General features: G+C 31.4%; 1 protein-coding gene across 1 annotated transcript in view; it reads left to right on the top strand.

Annotated features, from left to right (window-relative positions):
• Positions 1–1,192: 1,192 nt before the first annotated feature.
• LOC130900126 (brain tumor protein) overlaps positions 1,193–16,025 on the top strand; it is a 433,383-nt gene continuing 418,550 nt past the window's right edge. Inside the window, exon 1 of the mRNA XM_057810514.1 lies at positions 1,193–1,283. The gene's annotated coding sequence lies outside the window, so the exon portion shown is untranslated. The remainder of the gene's footprint in view (positions 1,284–16,025) is intronic.

Raw genomic sequence — 16,025 nt, 5'->3', positions numbered from 1 at the left:
CAATAAACAAAAGATTTTTTATTCAATTTTCATATTATTTACTCTGATAATCCAAAATTATATTGAAAAAAAAACAGATTTTTATTGCAAAATTAGCCGCTTTTGATAACTTTCATTACTCTGTGATGAATATAACTCAACATACGATAAATATATGAATAATTTGATGTTTTTCATAAAGAATTGTGGGTTGTCTTCATTATTTATAAAAAAAAATATATAATAATAAAATAAAACTAAAATAATCCTCACGTGAAGAAAATTTTTTTAGACAATTTTGGCTGTAAAAAATTTACGATTTTTGAACTTTTTGCACTCAAAGTGCACCACGAGAAGGTTAGGTTAGGTTAGGTTAAGTTAGGTTAGGTTAGATTAGGTTAGGTTAGGTTAGGTTAGGTTGATATATACAAATATTAAATAAAAATAAATTTTTCCATTTCAAGTATCGATATCTCCAAAACGAAGTCAGATATCGAAAAATTTTATTCGTAATTTTCGACTTATTTTGGGTTGATTTATAAAATGGCATATTCAAATCCAGGCGCCACGGAAATCGTACTCGTGCCACAACCTAACTGGTTAGGATTATAAGCAAAATTATTTGTTACTGAAGATTTTCAACCAAACTCATATCACTGTCTACTTTCTTTATTCTGAACTCCAAATTTCGATTGTTAATTCCCTTAAATATCAATGTATTCTGTATTAAAAAAAACCTATTAATTTTTTTGTAATTTTGTGACTAAATATGTTGGAAATTTCAATTTCATTACTTTTATTTTTCAGTCATTGGACAATAAAATTCTTATTTTCATAAGAAATTTAAATATAGGAGATCATTCTAAAAACATATTATTATTACCAACTCCCCAAAATCCCCCCACACGCACGGACTTGTCCACGACAATCCAAGACATCGCGATTTAATTTAGTTGAAAAGTGAATCTTATTGAGGTAGTTCGCTGTGCGTTTCGCGAGTTCGTTACTAGTTTACCAGCTGAATTCTACGTCGATTTATGCAACTCTAAACAGAAATCAAGGTAGATAAATCGATTCTACTTTCACTTGGTTTTGTTTAGTTAAAAAATTGCATAATACGATAACAGCGTTATATACATCAGGAAATAACTAAGTCTGTTGGAAAATATTGAATCAAAGAACTTCGCTATTCTTATTTTTTCCCACGGTAGTGATTTAAGTGGTGACTGTTTTAGCAGTGTATCGTTAAGTTCAATTTCTTTTGAGATTACATCCTATTCTCTAAGGTCCGGAAATTTTTAAAGGTAATATGGCTTACCTTCATGATGGTATCGAAATCAATTTAACCTTTAATTAATTTATTTCGTATGAGGTAATTTTGTTTTATTCCAAATATTGAATTCATAATTAGATTAAAAACAGGAAATTAGGTTAAAGAGTGAAAATAAGCTACTTGGAATTACGTTTTCATCATTTGAACTGCATTCTGATACCAACAATGCCCTTGTGATATTGTCTAAATATTCATATTATAAAGGATGTCATGAAATATCAAAATGCATGTAGATTTTTAACATAACGACAGTTTGAATAATCGATATAAACTGTGTGTCTCTTCATCGATTATTTAGGGACTGAATTACCTTCAATTTCAAAAATATGAAATTAACAACAGGATTGAATATCAAAGTTGAATAAAAAATTTAACTATAAAAAATACTTACATATGTATCACATTTCATTTAAAATTTATATATACTAATTCCGTCATCTAGTTCAACACATCAGTTGCCTGACATATTCTTTCATATTTTTCTCACACTTGATATCAATATTCAAATCTACGAGAATTCATTGTACAGCATTATATGGCTCGCCAATTAATTGGAGACAATTCATCGCAGCTTCAATTTACTAAAGATAAACCTTAACCTAACTAACTTGACGTAACGTAACGTAACCTAACCTCACCTAAACTAATCTAACCTAACTTCACCTAAACTAAACCAACGTAACCTAATAATTTTCAGAAGCATAAACCAACGTTACGAGAAATGTTAAAATAGTTCCTTTGTAGTCTCGATCTGCATTCATATACATTGTCTGCAGTGAAAAAAATAACCTTTTATTTTCATAGGAGGATATTCATTGCTGTAGTCTCAAAATCCATCATTATCGAGGTTGGATGGATTCAAACCTTCAGCCATCATACTGTCGATAAGTAAATACCGGTAGAATAAGAAGACAGTAAATTTTACAATTAATTTCTCTTGCGAAAAATTGTCATTGCGATAGATTGTCGGCGATTAATTGACATGACACGCTTTGATATGACAACTGACAAGATTTGTATGGTATTAGGCCTTATCATTCACTCAATTGGCTATTTGACTTTTTTAAAGAATATATAATCTGTAATATTTTTGTCTCATCCCCGTATCCAGTACTAGTACACAAATAGGGCACGCTAGTACATTGGAGTGTTATATTTGACGGGTGTGTTAATATCAAACTATTCGTCAAGAACATCAATAAATTAGAGGCATTCGAAATGTGGGTATATCGTAGAATTGTGAAGATACCATGGACTGCCAAAATGAGGAATGAGGACGTTCTCAGGCGTATCAATAAAGACCGTGAACTCTTTAATATCGTGAAGATACAAAAGATTGCATACCTTAGCCATAAATATCAATTCCTTCAGCTGATATTCGAGGGCAAGATTTAAGGTAAGAGAGGATTCGGTCGGAAGAGGATGTCATGGTTGCGGAACGTGAAGCAGTGGACGGGTATACAAGATATTCAGACATTGATCCATACCGCTAGAGATAGAGAAGCCATGAAAAATGTGGTCGCGAACATCCATTAATGGATATGCATTAAAAGAAGAAGATTCGTAAAAATGGAAGAAACTTAAATTATTGCAATTTATTTTTCAAAAAACTGTCGGATTTGATACTATATTTGACTAGTATTTCTGTGAATAAAAAATTTTCATATTTATTTATTGAGAATATGATTTCAAACATTATATTATATAAGTAAAACAAGGATTCCTTAACAAAACGAATTATATAATTATATTTATATAAGTAAGTTCAATAGAGAACAAAATAACTGCAGTCGTTTACATTTCATTGGCGTCAAACTTAACAAAAAACAGCGTCTCTTGATCTTGAATTTGAATATTTTATGAATGGAAACCTTTTAAACTATTATTTCTTGAAATTTCTCGTATCTCTATTCTTTGAATAAGCTGCTAATTTCCCTTGAATGCGGTTGCCCCTAATTGTGAAATGTCTTGTAGAGAGTTGAGATTTTTAACGAGGGAACTTATGAACAGACTTGATAATGCTACACCAACACCTTTTATACCAAAATTTTAATATACTTATACCTATTCATTATATACACTATTATATTAATAAAATAACAGAAATAATGTTTATAGACACTGACTGTACGAGTCTGCCGCGTGGATACCTTATTGGATATTATTTTCAAAAAAGAAATATGCCGACTGTCAATACCCACATTGGTTGGAAACAATAAAAAAGTGTCGATTCACTTCATTTAGTACACGTGTGGTATAATTAAGTATCTCAATTCACCAACTTGTTTTTAAAAAACAATGTATTTAGCAAACTGAGGATTTAATAATTTAAAGTTACAATTGGTTACACTAATCTGACTGGTGTACTAGACGAATATCAAATTGAATGACCGAATAAGTTGGAATTTCTGGAACCGTTGGCGATATTCATACTGAATACACTGTTTTCACTACCACTACACCAACACTCACAATTATACTGTCTGACGCGCGTTTCGATAACCAAGTTATCGTCTTCAGAGACTAAAGTTTTAGTTTTCTTTCAGTGTCTGAAGACGATAACTTGGTTATCGAAACGCGCGTCAGACAGTGTAATTGTGAGTGTTGGTGTAGTGGTGATGTAAACAGTGTATTCAGTATGAATAAACGAAGTATTAGTTTTACAGGCTTCTTTAAATATTAGTTCTTATTTTATAAAATAATAATTATAAAATTAGATAAATATATTTATGGTTCATTATTGTCACATTAATGATTATTAAATAAATGAAGATGATACCTTAATTGGGTTGAAGTGGAATCTATAAAACTGACAAAAAGTAATGATGCGCTGCTGTGAGAAGGGTTATTTTGGATTACTTAACAGTATTACCGGAGAGATGACTTTTAAACATAATATTATTTCAAATACATAATATTTTCAATATTTATAAAATAATGAAAATTTAAAAAGTCTTTTCTGTGCCCATATTTATAATTTTCTCGATTTTAACCTTTTTTACTAACCAAATATAAATATATTCAAATTTTGGAAGATGATTGGAAGAACCCAAATATATCAATCCAAATTCATACATATATATATATATATATATATATATATATATATGTGTGTGTGTGTGTGTGTGTGTGTGTGTGTGTGTGTGTGTGTATGTGTGTAATGATTCTATAAATTCAACAGCTTCAAACTAAACACTCTGTTTACCTACACTACACCAACATTCACAATACCGTCTCTGAAGACGGTAGATTGGTTATCGAAACTCGCTGCAGACAGTTTAATTGTGAGTGTATATATATATATATATATATAAATAGTGTATTCAATATGAATATCACCAACGGTTTCAAAAATTCGTCAAACTCATCTTCAAGCTTCCGAAAATGATATCTGCTATGATTGTAACATGATTGTCTAATATTATCAATGAATCTTGTTTTTATTTTCTCCACATTTTTCCATATTATTTAACTAAATTGCTGTTTTGTCATTGTCCTTATAGAACAATTTCTAGATCTTAGACTTAAGAATAGAGATATCAGAAATCTGCCAAAAATCGACGCATTTTTGATTAGTTATTTTTCGAGCTTAATTTTGCCGCAACATCCTATATACACTCTAATTGGGGTTCAACATGAGCCTGGAATGAAATCGATCGAGGTGGTCAAACAATTATAAATATTCTATTTCTAGCAATAGAATTTTTCTCAAATTTTCATCCATAATTTACTCAACTCTAAGACAAAAATGTATTTAAAAAAATGTGGTAATAATTCATTAATACTGGGTGGTGTATTTAGAGAAGAAACTGAAATATTTATGAACTAATTTTATCGGTAATACAATGAAAGAATGAAAACCAAGCAAAATGGAAACCTCATTCAAAACTCGTGTATTTTTTATAGCTAAGCGTATTCTCCGTTCCTTTCAAAATTGAAGAATTCTAGTTATAATAACAGAATAGACATTCATACTACAGCGGCGGAGGGATCTGAATTATTTATAATATATAATTAACAATATTCATTTTTTTCACAGCAGTGCTACGTTCTATATTTGATGATTACAAAATTTTTGAAGGAACATTGATTGAAAATACCACATTTAAATGATTTTCTTAGCTGATTTTCATATGGAGCTATTACTAATATCGCTACTAAAAGTAATATTGAAGGTGCTAGGTTTACACCTCTATCCACAATCTCTCAAAATATGAGAGAATATTACACCTGCGAGTGTATGAAACACAAGATTTTCTCACAAGAGACAAGTTATTTTGGGAAATCCAATCTTTGTAATAAAGGGTATTTCAATAAATGTAACAGCACATGTAACGGGTGTCGCAAAAAACGCATGAATTTGAGTGGAGTAGCGGAGAGTAGGGGCGGGGGCTGGTTTTTTTGTAGGTTAGTGCGTCCAGTTTTAGTAGTAATGGCGCAGTGGACCGTGGCGCATCGCGTTTTTGATGTTGAACATTTCTTCAAAAGTAATAAATCTGTTATTACTGTTCAACGGCTTTTCCGCACAGAGTTCAATGTTTCACGGAATGATTCGAAACCTGATGGCAACACAATACTTTGTTGGGTTGCCTCTTTTCGCACAACTGGATCAGTTATGAAGCAGAAGTCGTCTGATCGTCCTCGCACGGTGCGAACCGTCATCTATCTGAAGAATCTTCTAAAAGTGATCAGTTCTCTACAAACAGTGCATATCGATATTCCAATGGACAGAGTCATAAATGGGATAATCCAATCTTTGTATTTATCAGAGACCAATTTGTATGTAATCAAAATAAAGCAAATACTGGTTTGAAATTCATGTGTTCTTTTTGCGTCACCTGATATTATAACTCTTCACATCTTCTAGAATGCTTCAACATTTTATTCAACCCCATTATTAATACTATTTTTCTTCACTACATTTTTGTAATAGGGAAGAAGCCCATTACCATGATCGTTTTTCCAAGCGTCCACGAAATGTTTGCACAGTAATTTCTTGACATCCTCCAGTTTTAGTCTACTGATATTGACGTTATTCGGTGGTATGCCACCGACACCGAAATCATTCATGGAGGAAACGCAATATTTCATTATACTCTTTGAAATTCCAGTATCTACTTTATAATCAATTTCAACTCGAATCAAAAATCTTTGGGGCTTATTTTTACTCTTTTGAGATAATATCTCTTTCAGATCAAAATTTGGAATGATGTTCTATGTTATTGGCATAAGATTTCCAATCTTTTACTGTGCAATCATAACCCAATTTTATTACCTTTCTATGGTCTATGGTTGGCATAATAGATTGGCTTGGAAAAATTAATACAACAATTTTTACATTTTGCGGAGCATACGTTGTGAGCCAGTGAGCACACATCCGTCCAATTGCAGAATTATACATGTATAATTGAAGACTTTAATAGGCTATCTGGTCAGGAACCTTTGGAAGTACTTGATTTTTTTGACAATCAAATGATAAAACTAACATTCATCATATACGCGCAAATATTCAGAAAAATCATTTGCATTTAATTTGTGTATTCGCAAATCTGTCATTAGGCTTACTTTTTTTCTACTTCACTTTTCCCCCGATTTCAGTACATTTACTGCAAACATCGACAAACATCGGTGTATTGAAACCAATATTATAATTTCTGTTAGAAATTTAGATTTTCTTGTTGCTGCTGATACATGCGCCACATTTTTTTATCTTTATGTCGGAAGCGACAGTTATGTGACTCAATACATTTAAATGTCTCTATGAATTACATGATACTCTGCTTCTACTTGGGTTTTTAAGTAACAAATGCCAAATGATGCTATCTGCAACTTTTTGTGATTTTCCTAAGGCTTTCGATTGTGTTAATCATGATATTTTAATCAACAAATTGCAGTACTACGGTTTCAGGGGAACACCTCTCGCATGGTTTAAGTCATACCTTACCAACAGAAGTTAGTTTGTAAGGGTTGATACAACGATGTCATCTTGCAAGCCAACAGAATGTGGAGTGCCCCAAGGCGCAGTACAAGGTCCTATTTTGTTTGTTCTATTTATAAACGACATCGCCTATCTAGACAATAGTGGTAAAAAATGATTATTTGCAGAAGACACTAGTTTCTCTTGGAGCAATACTGATCTCACGGCACTTCATAGGACCATGTCTAATGAACTAATCACCCTTAAATCATGGTGCGATTCTATTGTTCTCTGTCTCAAAGTTTCCCATACTAAACTTTTATCCTATAAAAATACATTGCATCCTTTTTTATTAAATTACACCACCATTGAGGTTGAATCTGTAAAATTGTTAGGGCTTGTTGTGGACAATTCCTTAAAATATGAATTACGTATTGCTGCCTTATCTAAAAAATTAATTTCCTTCTGTTTTGCGCTGAGTTTCCAAAGAACTAAACTTTTCCTAACCTCCCTAACAGTTCATTATGCCCTTATTGAATGGCATCTCCGATATGTCCTTCCCTTCTGGGGTACGTGTGGTGCGACTAAATTTGAGCATATCTTCAAACTACAAAAGAGAGCTGTTAGATATTTACTTGGACTAAACAGCAGGGCTCACTGCAAGGGTCTTCTTTAAAAGATTAAAAATTCTGAATCTTCCTTCCTTATTCACCTTTGAATCCGTTTGCCTAATTAGTAAACACGCTTCTCCAATTTCAGTAAGATCGTTGCAAGGTTATCTACTTAGGAACGTGGAACACGACCTTTACTTACCTACTCCACGTTCAGAATTAGTTAAGGGCTCAATATTTTGCAATGAAGAAAAATGCACCATCACTTGCCAATTGAAATCAAATCGATATCATCTTTTCTCGCATTCCGCAATTCTTTGATGGCATATTTACTGGAAAGTTTTTGTTTTGTTGTTTTTACAAGGTTTTGTCTATAAATTGTAACAATTTTTTGTCAATGAAGCATCCTTTTCTTTCTCGCTTTATGCTAAATTTTTTTCCGAGGATCTATCGCCGCCACGTCGATCAACTGGTAATTGATCAGGAGACAAAAATATTTTCGATATTCTTCTTAGCCTATGTACTAAAATTTTTAAAAATACTTTTTGCTTCTGATTCCTGTCTCTGTTTTATTTTACGTCTACGATGAGCAGGGTACTTTGTTTTGAGGTACTCTAAAATAAAATTATCTTGAGTTTTCTGATGTCTTGTGCGGTTATCTCATTACATTTAAAATTCTTTTTTATTTATGGTGACATTTTCAAAAAAATAATTTCAAGTTTTGTAAGGTTTTCGGTGCATAATTGAAACACGTAAGAAAAATGAATTTATTCATTTCATATACCTAGCTCGTCAGTGCGACTTCGCCCGCGCTTACCACGTGGGTGTAGCTGCAGACGTGATGTTATATAGCCTAACCTTCCTTTATAAATAAGCTATTATAATTATTATTATAGGAGACCGTCATTGTGAAAGAAACAGTACATCACCAATGCATAAAGTCATTCATTTGAGGCCAAAAAAAGGTCTTGCTGCAAAACTTAGCGTTTTTGCTTTTCCTTGTTGCGATTACATTCTTTCTCATTAAGGACTCTCTTCCTTGCTTTGTTAGCTGGCGCTGCCGCTATTTTTATTCCCATTTCAAACAACTAGAACACGAGAAATTCAATCAAATATCACAATGGCTTCTGTGCGGTGATTGGCCGAGACGTAGCAGTGGCAGTTTTGTACTGAATGGATTTGATAGTGTCGTTTTTGAATCTCACTCTGATCATAAAAGGCTTTTTTGTAAGGGATAGGAACGGTTTTGACATATACTGTAAATAAAAAACCATAAATAGAGCATCGAAGTGTTGACTGACTAAAAAATATTTTTTTTCTATTCTTGACAGAGGCGCATTTGCGCTTAGACCCCTCATATACAACAATAATAACAACCGATTCATTAACCTAATAGTAATAACTAGGAATCTCTAGAAAATTCAATTCCCACATGCAATTTTCCTCGTATTCAACGTTTATTCATACTAATAGAGTCTGAAATATTATGTTGCCTCAAAGTCGCAATACTTGGGTAGCAGTAGTGAAATTGTGGAATGAATATGTTTTATATAAAATTATAAATATAGGAAAAATCAATATATGAAAATCGGAAAGAATGCTAAACTAGATATGCAGGCAATCGAGATCCAAAACTGCAGTAGAATAAAGTTAGAAGAAAAAAACAGATTTATGAATTTATACGTTTTAATGAATGACAAATTAGGAAATAGTACTCTAAAACTGACTATTTGACACTATGAGATTTGCAGGCGTCAAATTCTAAAGTTAATATAAGTTTCAATAATGAGGATATATAGAGCAGTCATAAGAAATACAGCATCTGCTATGGCAGAGAAGCCTGGGTTTCGAATAAAACGCATAAAAAGAAGTTAGGATATGTGAACAGCATGAATCTATAAAGAATAAACTTAAAGAGGTTGGGAAAGACGTGGAAATAAATAAATATATGGGTTAAATAATGATTCAGCAATCATTGACATAGTCAAATTGAGAAAACTGCAATTATCGAGTTATCTAAAAAGAATATCTTCATGGTAAGAGCATAGCGTGCAAAACAGAGAGGAAGAACAAGGAATATATACCAGGAAATAAATGGAAGCAAGCTGTTAACTAGGTTGATCCCTTTACTTTACTCCTAACCCAAATCTTAATCAAAACAATCATTGTAACCTATTATGTAGAGAATTGCGTGAGAAACTGAAGAATGTCAACTTGCACCTACAATAAAAACCCGCAATGTAGAGAGTCGTATCTCGGTATACAAGTGGTTGGACTCTAGAAACGGCAGGTGTTTGAATGGTTACGCTTATAAAAGAGACCTTGTAGGTGGAAGAGTTATTGATCGTTGATATCTTCTAGCAAGATCAACGACTACGACTATTGAATAAATGTTTCAAGATAGTGGTCTCTCATATCATGTGGTACATAAAATACAGCCGCTTATCAAGAATGGATGAATGATAAACACAAACTAAACCGAAAAAGACATTTGTAGTATTTTAACGCAGTACAGCCAAAACAAGGAGCAATTTTTGCAAGATTAGTAACAATGGATAAGTAATTGATCCATCTCTATTATTTAGAGACTAAAATGTAGAAGAGGGAGTTGAAATATTAAGGTCCACCACCGCCTAAGCAATTCAAGATTCAGCTGAGTTCAGCTAACCGTATTATGAGATGCTGAAGGCTGAAGACAATTTACAAAAGGAAATCATAATACAAGTTGTTTATTGTTCACGAGTGTTGCACAGGTATGCCATTGCAACAACCGCATTATTTCTGACAGACTTCTAATTTATTGAGCATCCGGCTTATTATCCAGATTTGTTCTCGGGGGATTACCAACTATTTTCTAAGCCCAAATAACACTTGTGTAGTCATACATGTCGTAAATCATTCGCAGAAGAAACATTTTTTCTCAAATGTGAACCACATTGAGAAACAAAAATGGCATTTTTTAATTCTAAGTTTGTTAACGGTGGAATTTAAACAAAAGGTATGAGTTGCGCTACATATGATTTTAATAATTAATATATTATATGTGGAAACCTTGAAGGTACCTCCGCCCAATGGCCTTAATAACAATATCTAATAACTCATATTTATATTAGGTACGTTTGTGTAATGATTAAGCAAAGTTTACAACTTTATTTAGTTCAGTCAGCTGATTTCTAACTTGTAAAAACAATTCTATATTTTATTGTCAAACAAGCAAAAACGGAGTTGGAATTATACAAAAAAGAAACATTTATGTTGTTATTGTTGTTTATATACAAACGTCAATTTGAAAAACCCAAAACCCTCTACATTTTGATACCTATAAAAACTTTGTAAATATATATATATATATATATATATATATATATATATATATATATATATATATATATATATATATGTATATATATATATATATGTATATATATATATATATATGTATATATATATATATATATATATGTATATATATATATATATATATATATATATATATATATATATATTTATAAATACTCTTAAAAATATGTTTAACTTAAATTTAAAAGTCAATCGAATTATAAATTGGACGGAATTTTACGCCGTTATTTAGACAGAAGCACTTAATTTTAATCCTATTTGGAACTTGGAAAAAAAAATCATTATTATAGCTCGTTAACTTGTTATAACTGAATATTAAATTATAAAACATAAATAGTAAAGTAAAATGTAGCTGTCTGTGAGGGAGTTTGGTTTAAACAGGGTACCAGATGTGAAATGTACTCCATTCGTTATTTTTGTCTGGAAATCGAAATTTTATAACAAAAACCATAAAGGAAAATAAATTCTTTGTAAATAAAACAAAAAAAACATTTCAATTCCAAAGTATCTTTATAAATAATCATGGTAGTCAGAATCGTCTGAACTAGAGTCATCATTTGATTAAATTATGAAGGGTTGTAAAGAGGGTGATACCAAATACTCATCTTCTTCTTTGATAACATGTTCAACACAGTTTTTCCAAAGCTCTTGACGGTCTGCTGTTAGTTCTTTACGAGGTTTACAACCTCTTTACTCAGTTCTGGAGACTCATTATATTTTCGTAATTTTGATTTTACGTTTGTACACATTAACTCTATAGGTTTAAATATGCAATAGTGAGGAGGTAGTCTTAGAAGATTATGAACCTGTTTTTTGCACCGCTTTTCAATAAAATAAATTTCCTCTATCTTTAGACCTTTAATAACAGTAATCAATTATTTGTTGATTGGGCCTTTTTTACGATCGCTGACAGGGATAGGAATATTTTTTTCAGACATAAATGCGAACATTTGAGCTTTTTTACTACTGCTATTTGGTATCTTAAGGAGTTGCCACGACTGCTGTCATATATTCATGATAAATAGTTGCACATTTTCTAATTTTTCAGCAGTTTAACGTTTTCCTTTGGAACATAGCCCATTGAAACAGCAATTTTTACTATTGTCAACCCAACCGAAATTTACTACATCGTGATTGTCAAACCATGTCTCACCTAGATAAATTATGTGTCTATTAGAACTTCGGTGTGTATGAATTTGAATACGATTCAAAACCACCGAAAATTTTAATCAGATATTTCCCAGACGATGAATACATAAGTATTCGAAAGCTCGGAAAATATTAAAGTTAGTCCACTTTGATGTTTCCTTGCCACGTTCCCAATAAGAAACCGCTCATGATATAGGTGATCTTATATAAGATTCATATCTGAAAAATTTTACATTTGGCAACGACAATATAATTTAAATTTATTCATTTTTTCATATTTCACACAGGTACTGCGTAATAGTAAAAATAAATTATTCAAGTAGATCAGTATAAGCACAAGGTGATACATGCTGTATGTCTTGCTTTCATTAATTGTGAATATTCAGAAATTTGTTATTCAACTGTTTTTTAAATTGCACTTTTATTACAAGTCGGTTTACAATAAAGTATAGAAAGCGATATTTCCATAGCCCAGATATTATAAATGAGTGTAACTCGAGGTCGAACAATATGAGCAACTTTTACTCTTCGTACACGTACCTACCGTTGGTTCATATTTATAGTTGTTAAAGACACTGAATAAAAAATTATTATAGTTCAGTAGCTTTTATTACTACTATTCTTACTCAAGTAACATTATATCTAGTTACAGCACGGTTGCCAGTCGTCCCGTATATCATAGAACATTCCCGTATTTCCCTCACTTGTCCCGCGTCCCGGAACAAACTGAAACGGTATGAACATCCTGCAAAAAAGAACATTAATATTGGCGCCACCACTGCAACACGCCATGTCATCCATTTCACCAATCGTTACTCAGTTCAGTTCACAGCAGTCGAGTTAAGCTCTAACCGAGTGAGGTTATTGATTTATATACTGTTTGAGTAAGTTTGGCGTGTGTTTCTTTTATAATGTTGTAAATTTGTGTGTGCTTCAGTCCGCTGATGTATAATTCCTTCTTCATAATCATTTTATCAGGTCCTCCTTGTATAGAACTATCACTATCATTAACGGCAATATCAATATCATTTTTATTAATATCTAACTCTCTTTCATCGCAATCAACGTCAGACAAATCATCTTTATTTCCGTGTAAGTGGAATTTGAACAACCGAATACCTTCAAACTATAAAGCATACTAAATACAAATGTAATGTGGCGCATGGATTGCGCCATGTGGATGTGGAAGGTTAACCACTTAACATCAATTTTTTCCTATTGAAAACGGCTACAATAAAATGGTGGCTGTGGGGTGAACAATCGATTTTCTCGTACTTTTATTGTTTTTTTTTCTCTAGTGATAGTTGTTTTGTATTGTATAAACAGTTGAAACTGAGTATTTTCGATGTCGGAGTGGTCGGTTTGCTAGTAAACTTTCAAGTAGTATACATAGTCAACATCCCACGTAGCAAATATGAGGTGAAGAACTATGCCATAAGATACAAAAATCGATCAAATGACCACAGCAAAGAATTAATAAATAATCTATTCCTAACCAGCTATTAGCCAAGAGAAAATTGAAGAGAATAATGCCAGAAGAAATCCCACAATAAATACTCTCAGAGTACCGTCAATGGATGGTTCCTTACTCACTTTAGTGACATATTCTATTTATCTGTTTTTAGATTAAATTGTAAAAGTGCTGTATAAAAAAATCGCTAGTTTTCAAAGATTAGTTTTCACTATTGCGTTACAGTTTATAAATTAAGTCTGTCAAACACGAGTGAGCACTTTTTAAGGTTGCAAAGAGATAACCCTTTTCGTAAGATGAAAAGAGTTTTACTCAGAATCTCGCTCATTTCTCACCATTTTCCAATATGGATGGATATTGACACGTACCTACTTGATATTAAAAACTAAGTAGTTTCTACACCCAGACACAAAAGAAAATATTGAAAAGCTTAAGCTTTCAAATACTTTCAGACTGAATCTGTAATCAATTGCTGTGCAAGGCAGGTGTATAGTCTTGTATAAAGGATTGGAGTTACCAAACTGCAGTTAAATAGAACGGAAAAAGAAAAAAATTCGTTCGGATATCTGGTATATATGTTTAGTGAAAATGTAAACGATTAATAATTCACTGTAAACGTGTAGGTGCATTCTTAATTTTAAAAGTTGCATATGCTTTATACTACATGTATTTGATTCAATCGAAATTGAGTAATTCCAGGCAGTAATTTTAACGGGTACTTTAAGCAACTACACGACCTCCTTGCAATGACACGTTACCAGAAGGAACTACCACACTTCTTTAAGTAGCCCTTATGAGATCTAAAAACTAACAAAAAACTTCACAAAGCAAATAAATCTGCTCACAGAAATTTAAGACAAAACTATTATTCAATGGGCATCAGCTCATTTTGACGATTCGTTAGATGATATCCTAATTGAATGCTTCTAGAACTTGCGATGCAGCTTGCAACTACAACTTAGCTCATTCGAAAATTGAGTCCTTTACTCTTTACTTTACTAACTTGTTATTTTAAATAGAACATCCTGTATATAATACATTTTTGAAATCTACATAAAATTTTAGTACACTTTTGTCTTGAAACTTTTTTCGAAAAATGCATACTTTTTGAGTTAATAATTTTTACGACGATACCATTAAAGATTTGAAAATAGTTTCTGTTCGGTTACTTTTAACAAGGTCAGACGTTTTGAATCTATGTTTTTTATTTTATACAGGGTGCGTATAAAAAGTGTTGAAAGTTCAACTTAATAAATATCAAATTTCTTTATTTTTTTAAATAAATCCACCCGGTTTTTTCTATTTTAATGCATACAGGAGTAAAGAATAAGACAAAATCATGTATACTTTCCTATAGCCAAACTTTACCGTACCAAACCAGATATTGAATGTTTGTTGTAAATTTTTAGAGATGAAGGTGTGGTCTAAATTTTATTTTCACCCGTTGATACAAGCACTAAGAAATAAAAAAGTATTTTTCTCTAAATTTTATTTATTAGTTATTAAATTGAGAAAGAGCCACTTTGAAGATTTTCGAAAGTATCAACAATATACATAAAAATTAAAACTTGTTAAAAAATACAATAATAATTTAAAACCTTAAATATCTCGGAAAAGACAAAAGTTGTAATAGGATTAGTAAATACAATTTGATTTTATTTTTTTTACAGACTTTGACAAGATAAAGAAAAATACTTTTTTATTTCTTAGTGGTTGTATTAACGTGTGAAAATAAAATTTAGATCACACCTGCATCTCTAAAAATTTACAGAAAATATTTAATATCTGGATAACGGTAAGGTTTAGGTATAGGAAAGTATACTTGAATTTGCCTTATTTTTCACTCCTGAATGCATTAAAATAGAAAAAACTGGGTGCTTCTGTTTTAAAAAATAAAGAAATTTGACATTTACAAAGTTAAATTTTGAACACTTTTGCAACGGTCAAATTTTTTATAAAAAAATCAATAACTCAAAATATGCATTTTTCGAAAAAAGTTTTTAGACAAAATTATAATAAAATTTTACTTATATTTTAAAAATGTATTATATACAGGATGTTCCATTTAAAATAACTAAGTTACCACCTTTGAAAATATTTTATTTAAAAAGATCGTATCCGAAAACATATACGTAGAAATTTTCATAACTTCACTACAAGTATTTTTCATATACAGATAGTTTTAACTCGTTGTGGGACACCCTG

This window comes from Diorhabda carinulata, chromosome 12, assembly GCF_026250575.1.
Source record: "Diorhabda carinulata isolate Delta chromosome 12, icDioCari1.1, whole genome shotgun sequence".
NCBI lineage: Eukaryota > Metazoa > Arthropoda > Insecta > Coleoptera > Chrysomelidae > Diorhabda > Diorhabda carinulata.
The sequence above is the reverse complement of the archived record's forward strand: the minus strand, read 5'-3'. Positions and strand labels throughout refer to the sequence as shown.